Source organism: Eurosta solidaginis, chromosome X, assembly GCF_040869045.1.
Source record: "Eurosta solidaginis isolate ZX-2024a chromosome X, ASM4086904v1, whole genome shotgun sequence".
NCBI lineage: Eukaryota > Metazoa > Arthropoda > Insecta > Diptera > Tephritidae > Eurosta > Eurosta solidaginis.
Genome location: NC_090324.1, coordinates 53,476,747 through 53,492,503, shown reverse-complemented (window position 1 = coordinate 53,492,503; position 15,757 = coordinate 53,476,747).

Here is a 15,757-nt window from a genome sequence, read left to right as displayed (position 1 = left end):
TATTCGATTTAAAATAAATGCTTCAATATTGACTGATGCGCTGCTGTCGAACCGCGATGTGAGCCGCAGCGAAACGATGCCCTTAGTGAATACTGACTTTGCTCCACCTATTCCTCCCACCTTTATTCGGCCATTTCGACGAGTTAGCCGCAACCTTTGAACTAGCTCTTCTGTCACAAATGTTCCCATTGAAGCTGAGTCCATGAGCACTTTGCAAAGCGTGGCTCCATGATGTTTGAAGCGTTCGCGACAGCTGTAGGGAGAACACCCATTTGATTCACCATGTTGCTTTGTGTTGAAAATGTTGACAAAAAAGGCTGATTTTCTGATGCTTCATTTCTATTGAAGGCGTCAACATGAAGACATGAATGATGCAGTCGTCCGCAATGGTGACATTTTTGCCTAGAGGTACAATTGCCGACCCTGTGCTCTGCAGACAGACAATTGTAACACAAGTTGTGGTCTTTGACAAATTCTCTTTTTTTTGTTATTTCTAAAGCTTTGAATTGAGGACATTTGTAAACAAAATGTTCACCTTGACATATGGAGCACCTTAAAACTTGACTTGATTCTGTTGCGATAAAGCATCGAGTACGGCTGGAAGTGGAGGTTCCATTTTTATAAGATTGCATGCACTCAAGAGCTGACCATCGTTTGTTTAAAAATTCTATCAATTCTTCGATTTTGGGGTGATCCTTATGCTCTCGGCCCACTGTCTTTTGGTGTCATCGTCCAATTTGTTCAATAACATGTATATAATCCAAGGATCTCGGCTTTCTGCGTCTGCTCCTAAAGATTTCAGCCCTCTCAAAATACAGTCTGTATTGTCTGACAGTGTACGGATTGCCACAGCGGATGGTTCTACTACACATTTGAGGTCAAAAAATGATTTTATGTATGAAATAACAATTGGTTTTTGTTTGTTATATCTATCGCATACTTTGCTCCAAGCTCTGTCGTAGGCTTCATTTGAACAAACCATTCCCGAAATAACGCTTGCAGCCTCACCTTTCAGGTACATTTGCAGGTATTGAAATTTTCGTGACTTAGATATTGTTGCTGCGTTGTGCACGGTGTTTGAAAATAGGTCTTTGAAGGTAGGCCACTTGCAATATTCCCCGTGGAAGGCAGGAATGTCCAATTTTGGCAATGGCGTGTCGTAGGTACGAGATTTGTCGATCAAGCTGCGCTGAGTTTCCGTAAATCTGTTGAGTGTTGTATTTAGGTCTTCTGCCCCAGTGCTTGAAATGAGAGCTGGTGGAGCAGAACGAGTAGCTAGCAGCACAAGAAAACGTTCCTTCAAGTCCAAATATACATCTTCTTGAGAAGAATAATCTGAGACTTGGTCAACATTTGACGCAATTTTTTATCAACATCTACAAATTCTTGCCATAAGGTGTCAAGCCGATCACACCGTATTTTTAGAGCCTCATATGTTGTAGCTTCATTGGCTGCTAAGATATAACTTTTATATTTTGTAAAGGAGCCCTTTATTTGACCCCGCGTACGAATTAAATTTGCTACCTCCATGGTTTTGGGATTCTCGTTTTTTGATAACAGCACACCGTTTTATGTTTAGTACAAACAAATATAATAACAACCGTTGGATTGTACCTTTTTATTTGTTTGTATGTATGTAAGTATGTTTTAATTTTACCGCTTTTGCTGTTGAGTCACAACTTATCGTTTGCTGTAGATGGTGGATTTATTGCATTTATAGTATGTACATAAGTTTGTGCATAACTGAAGATTTTTCCAATGTGTAGAAATAATCCGGTTCGTAAGGACCACTAAAATGTTGAAATGTTTGCTGAGTGGACTGTAAATTTCCAAAGCAGGTAATGCGAATCGAAACAACCGAAAGGTAACGAGCACAAGCTGATAGTTTGATTGCTGATATGACACTGATTTATTAAAACAGAACAAGACATAGAAGAAAGACAACAAGCAATTAATACAAATACAGTGATGCCAATTGAAATATTACAAATGAGGGAATTAGATAACTTTGCATGACTCGTAGGATAATTTTGAAGCCGGAACAATTGCAAAATATAAAAATTTAAAAAATACTTACTTGCGAAAAAAGACCAAATAGTTTTTACTTACCTTAATACAAGTGTATACTTATGTACCTATACCAGTGCAAAAAACATAAAAAATAAACATTCAAAAAACTAAAAGTAAAGTCAAATACTTAACCGGTACGTGCGCGCTAAAACAAACCGCAAATAAATATAAACAAACAAAAAAGTGCAAATTGTAGAAAAAATTTACATTTACTTACTTAAAAATTACAAAGTGCTGAAAAAAAACAGGTTTAAAGTAAATTAAAATTGGGAAAATTACCCGAAGAACGAAAAATTTTGGAAAGCAAGGTGCTGAAAAGAAAAGAAAGAAGTACAAAGTGCGGAAAGGCATACAAGTGCTAAGAAATAGAAATAAAAGACATTTATATTGAAAATTAAACAAAAGGAATTTACCTATAAAAAAAAATTATTATTATAAAAAACGGTACACCCTAGTGGACAAATTGTTTAGCATATATACGTGCAAAGTGTCAAAGTATATTTACCACAAATTTCAAGTAAAAATTTGTTAAAATATTTTTATTGGCTCCACGAGCGGTATATACCTGCATAAGTGGACCAATAACAACAACATTCACAAAAACACTGTAGCAAACCTCCAACAACACGGAAATAACCAGCACAGAAAAAGCAACAACATTATACGCAATCACGATAAAACAGGTGGTAATAAAACGAAAACGGAATGTCAAAGTGAGTACATCCTGCACAAATCATTATACTCATATATCGATAAGTACATGGGGTGCTTGGAGTTTGACCCCAATATCAGTTCATTATACCCGTTGGTACAAAACATCAGATTCTGGATAAAAACCAAGTACATTCTCGTCTAAACCCAGTAGTTCGGACATAGGTTTAAAGCCCATAGCGGTTTCCCTCAAAAAGCTGTACTTACACCCATAATATATTTCACAAAAACGTATATATTACTTACCCATACCACATACACTCTCCCGTTAAATCACTTTCACTCAAAGTTGGTTGCTACCCAAATACAAATAACCCGTTGCATACATTTTTTGCAACATAGAAAAAAATCTCCAAAAAACTCAATTTTGTACTTAACTCAGTTGCATAAATAAACTCAGCCCATTACTCCAACAAAAACCCCACCCCTATATAATAAAATTGATTTTATTGGACCAAAAAAAAAACTAAAAAGTTAAACACCCTAATACGCACTTCTTTTAAACTAAGACTTCACTCAATACGCAACTTAGAACTCAACTTAGTAAAATAATAGCAACTCAAAGCAATTATGGCTCCACCCACTCTCTTTTTTATTTCTCCACGCCATATATACATACATATTTATATACATAACCACATACTTGTACTTAGAGGCGCTAAGACAAGTAATTTTCCACAACACAAAAGCCGCTCATATCCACTTGTTTGTGCAAATTCCGCTACTCATAATTGCACAGTGGGACTAGGCATCTCAAAAACTGAGTAAAATTACAGTGGTAAGGAACACTTAAATTCTCCGTAAAATTTAGACTTAAGTTTAAATTGTAATATGGCGGACGAGAAAAAGGAGCAACACAAAACCCTAAAGCCACAGTCAGGACCCGTTACCCGATCTAAATCCCAGTCGGAAGATGAATACGGAGTTTTGGACAAGAAATTTTTCTTAGAAATAAACAAATTAGAAAAATTCTCCGTAAAATGGTGGAACCTAGCGGAAACGGACCACTCTGAGCCCAGTCTCAAGCTGTACTTGGAGGAACTCAACAAGCGAGTAGACGCAGTGGAACCTGCATACGAAGCAGAACGGAGGAAAAATTCAGGGCGACAAGCGAGGAGGCATACAACACATCTCTCGACACAGCGATGAGCATAAAACTCAGGATCAGCGAGCTGATTAGCACCCTGCAGACTAGTCAACCGAGCAACATGCCCATACAGGTAAATCATACCCCCTCTCAACACGAACCTTATCTCAAAGTCCCCGCATGCGACACGGAGGTCTTCCATGGCGGTTATGAAGACTGGCCGTCATTCCGGGACATGTTCACTACGGTCTACATAAATCACCCAAAATTATCTCAGGCCCAAAAACTCTATCACCTGAGAGCAAAACCCCGAGGCAAAGCAGCTCTGATTATTAAAAAATATCAGCTAAATGATCAAAACTTCGAGCTGACCTGGGGAGCACTCAAATCCCAAACCACCATAAATAACTCTATCTCGACCCTAAATGCGAGCGATGTCTCAACTGATAACTGGGACCCCATCCACGTAAAACTATCTGATGAAACCCTAGCACTTTGGGAGCAATCACTCGACTCTAGAAAGGAGCTACCACTTTGGTCGGAGATGGACAAATTTCTCACGACTAGGTACGAAGTGGTAGAACGACTCGGCACATATAGACCCAATAAATTCCGAAACTCTAACTCTAGTTTCAACCACAGATCTTCGACGCCTCAAAGCCAGTCGAATTTCAGGAATAAGACCCAAACATTCCATGTGGACTCAAAGAGGCAACCTTCATGCAAACTCTGCAATCTGAATCACTCATTAATGAGCTGTACAAAATTCAGAGGTTTCTCAACCCAAGAGCGAAGCAAATTCGTAAAAGAAAACAATTATTGCACAAATTGTTCAGCTTGCTCACATTTGGAAAAAGAGTGTGGTAGCAATTTCAGTTGTGTATATTGCCAAAAACGACATCACTCTTTACTACATTTTCAAACAAACTCCAGCCCTCAAAACTCAGCACGGAGACTACAAAGGAGCAAGGCGCTAGTTGAAGACCCAGACAGAACATCAACTTCAAAAGATGTCAGTCGAACCCAATCAACTCAAAACCCATTCAAGAAAAACAGGACATCGACTCACTTCGCAAGTAGTAGCGCAACCACCCTCTTACCCACAGCATTAGTCACAGTGTTAGCTAACGGCGAATATCATAAAATTCGTGCACTGATATACCAAGGGTCTGAAAAACCCTTTGTAGCCTCTAGAATACCAAAACTACTTCAACTGCCAACCAAAGAAACCCATTATAAAATATAGGGAACGGGAGGTTCGGTAGTTCAAAACTCGAATAAGATCTGTGAAATAACTCTCTACTCCGCGGACCAGAAAAAGCAAGTTTATACCCAAGCCATTTTACTGCCTAAATTGGCTCATTTATTACCCAGCTTCAAAGTGTCGACAGTAAATTTGAAGGAAATTGCAACATTGCCACTCGCTGACCCTCAATGTTTCACACCATCAAAAATCGACATAGTTATAGGCAGCGATACTACTACTAAATACATTCTCGACTCAAGTACTCGAGAGTCCGGATGATACTCTCAGTAAAATACTCCAGCAGTTCTGGCAACAGGAAGAGCTACCCATGACTCAAGCTCTTTCGGAAGATGACAAATTTTCCGAAGAACTCTACCGCAAAACCACCCACCGCCAAGAAGATGGTAGATATATTGTAAAACTACCATTTAAGAAGGGATTTCCAAAGACGCTTGCCCTGGGACACTCACATATTGCTACACAACAACAATACCTCAGCCTTGAAAGATCCTTCGAAAAAAGTCCAGATCTAACAAGTCAAACCCAGCGCTTTCCACAAATGGAACATATTTCGCGAAAATCTCTCCGCGATAAATGAAATTAAAATACCTCGATGGGTTGAATTTTCACCGAATAAACCCTTTCAGATGCATGTATTCTCAGATGCATCTGAAAAAGCATTCTGCGCTTGTGTGTACCTGCGAGTGCAGAATAGCAAGGAGACGTTTTCTACTTACCTACCCGTGGCGAAGAGCAAAGTGGCTCCCGTGAAAACCGTGAGCCTCCCTCGTCTAGAACTCTGTGGAGCAGTACTACTCACAAAATTAATAAAACAAATTCGCTCACACCTAACTCTGACTCCACATGACCTGTTTCTCTGGTCGGACTCCGCTATCATACTAGCATGGCTGTAAAAACCCCCACACACCTGGAAGACCTACGTGGCAAATAGAACCTCACAAATTCTGGAAAACGTGAGTAACGCCCCTTGGAAACACGTACCCAGTGGAGATAATCCAGCCGATATTGGTACCCGTGGATGTACACCCAAGGATCTAGCCGAATGCTCCCTTTGGTGGAAGGGCCCAGAGTGGTTGGCCAAATCCCCAACGTCCTGGCCGAAACCAGTGACACAAACCCCTACTCCACCGGAACAAAAGCGCACCCAAGCATTTCATGCTGTAGATGTGCCTGATCTACTCGAACGCTTTTCTTCGTACTGAAGAGCTCTACGAGTCGTTGCTTATATGTACCGATTTATACACAGAGCACAAGGTCTTGATACTTTGAAAACGATCACGCTAACCCAAGAGGAAGTTCATCAGGCAAAAGTTCGTTTGATCCTGTTGACGCAACATAAATTGCAGATCTACAGTCCAACAAACCACTCAACACAAAGAGTTCATTGTTAACTCTAAACCCTATGCTCGACGAATCAGGCATAATGCGAGTGAACGGTCAGCTCGCAAAAGCCAATCTTAGTTACAACGAGCGTTATCCTATTATAATTCCCGATAACTCTCGTTTTTGCTATTTACTCTTCGAATTTATTCACTCTACTTTGTTGCATGCCGAAAAACAACTGATGATCCGCATGATACAACAGGAATACTACATCCCTCGACTCAAACAAAAGGTGAAGAAGTGCATATTCCATTGTAAAATATACACGATCTATAAACAACAGGCTAAATCCCAAATAATGGGCGCACTCCCTCCGGAAAGGTCCACATACTCTCTCTCATTTCACACGACCGGTATCGACTTTGATGGACCTTTTCTCGTTAAAATATCAATCTTACGGAAGTCTGCTCAGATCTGACGACCGCTGCCTTTAAAGCAGCATTTGCTCGTTTTGTTAGTCGTTGTGGACTCCCACAAAAAATAATGTCAGACAATGGCAAAACCTTTATTGGAGCAAGTCGTGCCATTCAAAAGGAGCTTTCTTCTTTTCTCACAGAAGCCGCAACTGACATAGCTCAAAAAATTGCTACTCATGGACTGTACTGGCAATTCATCCCACCATATGCTCCTCACATGGGCGGATTATGGGAAGCGGAAGTTAAAAGCTTTAAAACCCATTTCCTTAAAGTTGCAGGCAGTCAAAAATTCACATTTGAAGAACTTACTACCCTACTCATTCGAATCGAAGCGGTTCTCAACTCTAGACCGCTAGCTCCGATGTCGCAAGATCCAAATGATTTACTCGCTCTAACTCCCGGATATTTCCTCCGTGGTGCACCACTACTCGCGAACCCAACTCCGAGAATCTTTCGCTCATCAACAAATGGCAAAAACTACAAGTTCTACACCATCAATTTAGTACGCGCTAGAAAAATGAATATCTCAAAGAACTTCATAAGCGTACTAAATGGAAAATTCAGCAGACAAACATCAAAGAAGGTGATCTAGTCGTCGTGAAAGACGACCTTTCCCCCCCGAATGAGTGGCGACTCGGACGTGTCACTCGTCTTCATCCCGGATCGGACGAAAATGTTCGAGATGTAGATCTCCGCACTCAAAGCGGAATATATGCACGACCCATTGCAAAACAATGCGCACTTCCCCCAGCAGAATAATATCTCTACCCTCACTCTAGAGATCTCACCGTAGCATATAAACTCTAGGATATCCATAAAACCCTATCGTTAGCACTCCCCTACTCACCTCACAAAACATTGCTCTCTCTTTTTATTCTCATTACAGACACTACGAGAGTTACAGCACTTGTCGGCTCTGTTGCCAAAAGCACTCTTTGCGCTATTGCAACGCCTTCATGGCTATGACTCCTGAAGAACGCTATGAGTCGGTGTGGGCTCATAAATATTGTATAAATTGTTTGGCAACATCCCATGTTACGGGCGCATGCGACTCCCCGGACCGTTGCCGCAAGAATGCGGCCTTGCACATCACACGCTGCTTCATCGGCAGCAAGATAAACCTCCCTAGAAGCAGAAGAACCGACGCAATGTACCGAAACTGATGGAGAAACCCACTACTCGACGAGTGGTCATTGCAAAGCCGAAAAAGAAGAGGCAAGGACGCAAGGACACTCAGCGGCGCTTGAAAACCCTGTTCTCCACGGCAGTATCCACCTTGGCAGAGATTCAGGAGTTGCTGCTTCCTTCATCGGAGCAGGCCGGACGCCATGTTGAAGACATGAACTCCAATTTGATTGAATTTTAAAAATTTTCCCTAATTATTCAATTATAATATAATAATGAATTTATTATGAAAAACGATTTTACAATGAATTTACACTTATATATGTATATCCTTACCTTAGAATAACTCACCTTGTAAAATTTAACTAAAACATTCACTTCTTAAAACCACATATGCACTTACCTTAAATTTCTTAAATCTACTTAAATCATTTTTCTAAAATACTTACCTGTGCTAAGATACATACCCTTTGTTAAAATACCTAAATTTACTTAAATTAACTTACTTAACTCACCCTTTTGAAGCACCCTGAAAAATAAGAACTTACTTACTGTTTTCTGCATTTTTTATACTCTTTGTACATTTTCATATTAACATACATACATACATACATACATACATACGTACATACATACATACTTACCGTTTCCCTGCTGCGCAGGAAACTTAGGAACTTTGCTAAATCAGTTCGCTTATTAACGTCCGGCTATCGATATCATTGTCGCGGAATACTGAGTGATTTTAAATATAAATCCATTTATATATATAGATATAGAAGTCTGTCATTTTATGTTAGTTTAATAATAAGCTATTTTGTGAAGTTTAAAGTGAAGTGCCGTGATTTTCATTTGGAAGGGAGAGTAGTGGAAACCCCAACCCATTTATACCCCTAGCTTATACACAATTCAAACGTAATAAAATAAATTCCTTGCGCTACAAAAAAAAAAAAACAATAAAGTTAAAGCCCTAATCCTTGACCTATCTCAATAACTGATGCAATTAAGAACGATAAAAAAGAAGAACGATAAAAAAGGAGTTTGGCATAAGACAAAAAATAAGCCTGCATGTAGATATGTATGTGCATAAAATTATGTATGCAAATATATTATTGCTCTTTGTCAATTCCTATTCTTTTCAAATTTTTGAGTATAAATTAGGAATTGCAAGCCAATATATTTGCATACTAGCATATATACTCAATCATGTCACTCAATGTGTTGGAGGCGCTTCCAAGCTGTAGAGCAGAGTCGGACACACAAATACTAAAACAATTGCATAAGTGTGTGTAAAAATTGAGTGACAACTCCAAACAGTGCGCTAAAAGAAAATTAGGACTGTGAAGTTTGAAATTAAAAAGGACTTTGGTTATTTGATTTCAAGCTAATCCTTACTATATTTACTTATATTCGTATAACTAAGAACGCGGAGGTCGAGCTAGTCAGATAAAACCTTTTTATAAAAGAAGGTATGCTGTTTCTTCAATGCAAAATTTACTTTAAAAAATTCACTTTTTCATTAACAAAGAACTATAAAACAAAGTAAATGCAAAGATAGAAATATATATTTTCAAAACATAAAGTTATTCAATAAAAAAAAAATTATGAAAATTAATAAAACTAAGTAGAACGTATAAAAAGATACTTATATTAAATTGTCAATACTTATTAATAATTGAGCTCGAATCGAACCTTGAATCATTTATCAATAGGCCGATAAAACAAAAACAATTGTTAATAAAAAAGTAATTGACAATAAACAAAAATTCAGCATTATCAGTGATTTGCACCAGATGGCGCAACACTGAATAAATATAGTTGGTAAAAAGGAATAGAAGTAGCAAATTTGCCAGTCAAACAAACCACCGCTGTATAGCTAAATGGTTAGCGCAGCATGCCTAAAGCGTACTGATGATGAAGGCTTAGCACCCTTCGAAATGGATCTATCTGCGCAGCTATGGCAGGTTGTCTGAAAAATTTTCTACTTACTATTCCAAAAACAAAATACAATTTTTCAAATTTAGAAAAATTAAAAAATAACAATAATTAGAAAAAAATTATTGTTCTGGCCTAGAGCTCGAATCGAACCTTGAATGATTTATCAATAGGCCGATAAAAACAAAAACAATTGTTAATAAACCATGAGCACTTGGGAATGTCAAACAAAGTAATTGACAATAAGCAAAAATCCAGCATTATCAGTGATTTGCACCAGATGGCGCAACACTGAATAAATATAGTTGGTAAAAAGGAATGGAAGTAGCAAATTTGCCAGTCAAACAAACCACCGCTGTATAGCTAAATGGTTAGCGCAGCATGCCTAAAGCGTACTGATGATGAAGGCTTAACACCCTTCGAAATGGATCTATCTGCGCAGCTATGGCAGGTTGTCTGAAAAATTTTGTACTTACTATTCCAAAAACAAAATACAATTTTTCAAATTTAGAAAAATTAAAAAATAACAATAATTAGAAAAAAATTATTGTTCTGGCCTTGAGCTCGAATCGAACCTTGAATCATTATTAATAATTAATATTTAAATTGTAAATATTAATATGTATGTTCAAAGGAACTTAATAATACTAACTAAAACGTATATTAAAAGTCACTTTAACATTGCAGCATATTGTTTTTACTATGTGCCCAAAAAGTAGCATGGACTTTTTCTTTTGCATTCACTGTTGATTTTAGTGAGTGACAAGCGCAAGCAAACGACCGTGATCACACATCGTTAGTGTCGGTGTGAATATACGAACTCAAATTGCACAATGTGCAACTTATGGCCGGCTCCGCTGTAGCTATGCTGAAAAGAGGAAAAGCTCAGAGCATACATTCCAGATACATACATACGTCTATTCAGCTCTTGATAACTCACTCGGTTTTGCAGTTCTGCAACGAGTGGGTTTATAGTAACGAATCTACCAGCGTGGTGTTCATATGGCAAAAAATGGATGTTAAAAGAAATAAACTATCCAAAAAAATACGGGTATCTAACTATATCTGCACAAAAGTCGCAGTGCTTCCAGACCTATTAATAATAATCTAACTAAGTGAACCTCGGCCACCGTGGTGTGATGGTAGCGTGCTCCGCCTATCACACCGTATGCCCTGGGTTCGCACCCCGGGCAAAGCAACATCAAAATTTTTGAAATAAGATTTTTCAATAAGAAGAAAATTTTTCTAAGCGGGGTCGCCCCTCGGCAGTTCTGCCAAGCGCTCCGATTATATTTCTGCCATGAAAAGCTCTCAGTGAAAACTCATCTGCCTTGCAGATGCCGTTCGGAGTCGGCATAAAACATGTAGGTCCCGTCCGGCCAATTTGTAGGGAAAAATCAAGAGGAGCACGACGCAAATTGGAAGAGAAGCTCGGCCTTAGATCTCTTCGGAGGTTATCGCGCCTTACATTTATTTATTTAATTAAGTGAACCTCGGTATGTAGCGGCGATATTCCAAGGAACGATCCTGCAAGGAATATTGCCGCCAATCTTTAGGTCAACCAAAAAAACAAAAAAAAAAAGACTACTATTCTCAAATTTTTACAATTTGGAGTTAGTCCCTCGTCGACTAAAAAAAGGAAAATAAAAAAACTACCAAAAAGGCAAAAATAAAAACATCCGAATAGTGAAATACGATGGAAGCACAGTTAAATGGGGGATAAAATAGGCGAATGAAAGCAGAAGCGAAATGAAGTGAATTAAAAAAAACAACAAAAAGGGAATAAAAATTGAAAGTAAAACAAGAAAAGGTAAAAGAAAATATTATTTAACCAGGAGGACGACTCCCCGCTGTCCCCTCGTACAGCTTTATACCATATAAAAATTCTCCTAATTAGAGATATACTACATATGTGTAAATTCACGCAATCCAAAATAAAACTTATAAATAACTATAATAACAATAACATTTTTAAATCCGCTTCTCCCTCAAATGTTGTTGTTGTAGCCTTCCGTTGATGCTGTCGTTCTTCCAGACTTGAATCTTGTTAAGCTTTGCAGTTTTTGTTCTATGCGAAATTTATCTTACCAGACTTTCATTCGCTTATGGTCAGGTTCATTAGTTGTTGCGAGCGATACCAAATAAATATGTTGAGCGTATGTATCTTTTGCGTGTTGTTGTTCATATATTTAGACATAAGTTGAGTTGTGCTTGTTGTTATTGCCGTGTGTTGCTGGAGAATATGCGCGAGTGCGTTGCCAGTGAAAATGAGGATGTGGTTGTTGTAAACGTTGTGTACCGTCGGTATGAAAGTGTTGCGACGATTGTTGTTGGCGTTGCGTCGCCAATACCAAATTTCGTTGTTGGAGCGGTATGTCGCTAACTAAAACAAAGATGCGGTATTGGTTATTGCGGCCGTATGTCGCCAATATAAAAGTGGCGTAATGGTTGTTGTTGGGATGTGCGCCACCAAATTAACAATAAAGTCTATTGTTTGTGGATGAGTGGTAGTTGTTGCCGGGCGGTATGCCGCCAAGTTAGCCTTTAGGCCGGAAACCTAGACTTTCAATTCTCTGTGCCCAGTGGTCCTTTCCAGCAGGGAGTAACTTGCTAATATACAAAAAAGTTATTTTTGAAGAATTTCTAGGCTTAAAAGACTGGTGAGGGTGATAATATTTATTGTCTGCATGATTGTGTACTCGCCGACATACATATGTCTGTATGTAGACGTGCATACATGCATGCAAGTTTGCTCTCGGCTTGCTTGGAAAATTGACTATATAGAAGCCAGCTTCCCAGTGGGCATGCCAAGTTGGAGGAAGATAAAAAAAACAAGGGCAAAGAAAACAATTAAACTCACCTGGAACTTCTGCTACTGTCTTGCGTCGGAAACCGCTTTGTGATTGGCTGGAGATCCTTGCCTTTATCCTTTTAAGCCTCTTTTTCTTCCCTTTTTACGTTTCGCGAAAAAACTTTTCGGCGCGAACTTTCGCTTTTATTCGCGCACAACAAATTCTTTTTATTTTTCTTCTTTTTCGCTTTAAGCCGCGCACTCCAAACTTATGACTTCAAATAATTTTCGGGGCACAACCTTTAAGGTAAACTGCACTCACTCACACTGGGCACTGATAAAATAATAATTTGTCCGTTGCCTAACGTTGTGCCCTTTTATAGCTACCGCCGTGGCAGAGAACGTCATTTAGAAAAATTTTTACCTATACGTGCAAAGCTATCTTTCGGCTTTCCCGTATTTTCATTTATGCATTCACACACTCATGCATTCACACACTCATACACTCATACACTTAAACGTTTGCACAAATTAACACCTACACAGATACATTTAGTTCGTGTCTTGACTGCAATGTTGCTACGCTATCAGCAACATCATATCTACTGCAGACACAATGTTTCCGTTGTGCTGTTGCGACAGTCATTGTAACATTGCGGCCAACCCACGAACCTAGACACATCACACGTAGTCACAGATACATGCTGCCATTCATTCGAAACAGTGCTTATGATGCAAGGCTGTCGTTACAGGCTCGCAACCGCCGATGGTGCCTGCACTATGGAGCTTGTGCGTAAAAAAAAATTCGACCGCAGATCGCAATCTTTTGTTTACCGTCCAACGTGTGGCCTCGACCCACGGCTCAATGCCGGGCCTAATCTTATTGTTAAAGTTTCAAAGCCTCTCGGCATAATTTTGTTGCAACATCAAGGAACTACGAAACTCGGTCACTGCGAACATTTACATCCTACTTAAGCTATATCACAGATAAATTCTAGAAACTAAAAGTAAAATAAAATAAAAAAATAAAGAAAATATCAAAGATGAAAGGAGCAAAGATTTAAAGATAAGATAAAAATAAAATAATATCACAGATGCAAATAAAATTAACAGGAAAAATCACAGCAAAATGGTCAAGTGATAAAAAAATAAAAATAAAATAAATTTAAAAAAAATAAATAATTGCAAAAATAATAAAATAAATAAATTAAAGAATTCAGTAAGAAGTGAAATTGCAGCCAAAATAAACACCTTTCAACAAAAAATAAGCAACAGTGCCAAAGAAAAGTTCATACTAAAAACGTCTGCAGACACCAAAAGTGTTCTAAGTAAATATAGAGACGAAATTGTAACCTTTTTCATATCATATTCTGAATACACGTACTTTAACGTTAAAGCTTACCCATAACATTTTTTTAATTTATTTAACTGAAAAAAAAAATTTTTTTTGAACCCACTCCAAGGCAATATTCTGGCTACACCCCTGCCGTGAATAAAGAGTTTTTGCGACCTGAATAAGTAATAATTCGTCGAGATCATCAAAAGTGTCCTGTTATTTTACCACGTGATTGTCATGACGTGGCATTTCCTACCTCGTATTTAAACAGAATCTTGCCAAATGGAGAGAAAGTGGAGCGTGACTAGTTAGTGTGGAGTGCCAGTAGCAATGCTTTTTATTGCCTATCATGTCGTCTGTTAAGCACCAATACTTTAAATCGACCTAAAACTTGTTGTCCTGGCGGATATTCGAAATTCCAGGAATGGAAGAAGCTATACGATAAACTGCCGCCATCACATGAAAATACTCAAGATCACATTAAATGTTATATTCAATGGCGATCTTTACAAAATCTAATTCAAAAGGAGGCTACAATTGATACACTTATCAATGATCAGCTAATCACTGAAACTCAAAATTAAAAAGACATTTTATATAGAATTTGGGACGCCATTTTATTTTTGGGTGAAAGAGGCCTAGCTTTCAAAGGCGAAAGTATATATCTTGGTGAACGAAACGATGGACATTTGGGCATCTAAGGTCTCATAAGCCAATATGATCCGATACTTAGAGATAATTTGGAGAAAGTTAGGATTTCACAACAGCAGCACAAATGTTTACAAGTTCACTATCTTTCCACAGACATTCAGAATGAGTTTATAGAAATTTTTGCAAAGCACGTGAGGGAAACTATATTAGATGAAGGCAAGAAAGCCTAGTATTTTGCTATTATCGTTGATGCTATGCCTGATGCTATTCACGTTGACTACGTTAATTTTGCGCTACCTCCATTTCAATTCGAAATCAACAAATTTTACGATTCAAGAACGGTTTTTGGTTTTCGTGAATTGTAACCAAAAAACTGGTCAGAAAATCGCTGATCTAATTTGCCATACTTGATTGTCTTTAGCTCGTAGAGTTGCGTGGGCTGTGAGGGGTCTATTCTAAATACTATTTTTGGTATTTCGTGTGGCCGGGATTTAAGATGATTTGGTGGTATATTTTCTCAATATCGCTATTGAAAACATACTTAGAAAGCGCCATCGTAATATTAAAGTCGGCAAGTCGCTTTGTAGGACTGGACCTGTGTAGAAGACGTCGTTGAGGCTGACTCTATTTGATGTTCCCGAAGACGCATTAGAGTCAACACGAACTTTTGTTGTGGGGCTTTCCTTTTTTTTGACTGCATGATATGGGAGAAAATAATTATTGCATTAGTCTCCGTGAATGCGTTCGGTTATACGCGACATATGTCCTAGGGCCTCATATTCGGCTAATACTCTATTAAATTATTTTTGTAGAGGTGGATCTTTGGCTAACATCGTTTCCATCCTAAACAATTGTGAGCAAGCAATTTTAAGCGATGGGCCTAGCTGTACGTCCTTTGGGAAATTTTGTCTAAATGGAAGTGGTACCACATATTTTCCCCCTTTGGTTATTTTCGTTGTTTTCCTGTACAGTTCTTCACAATAGGCTT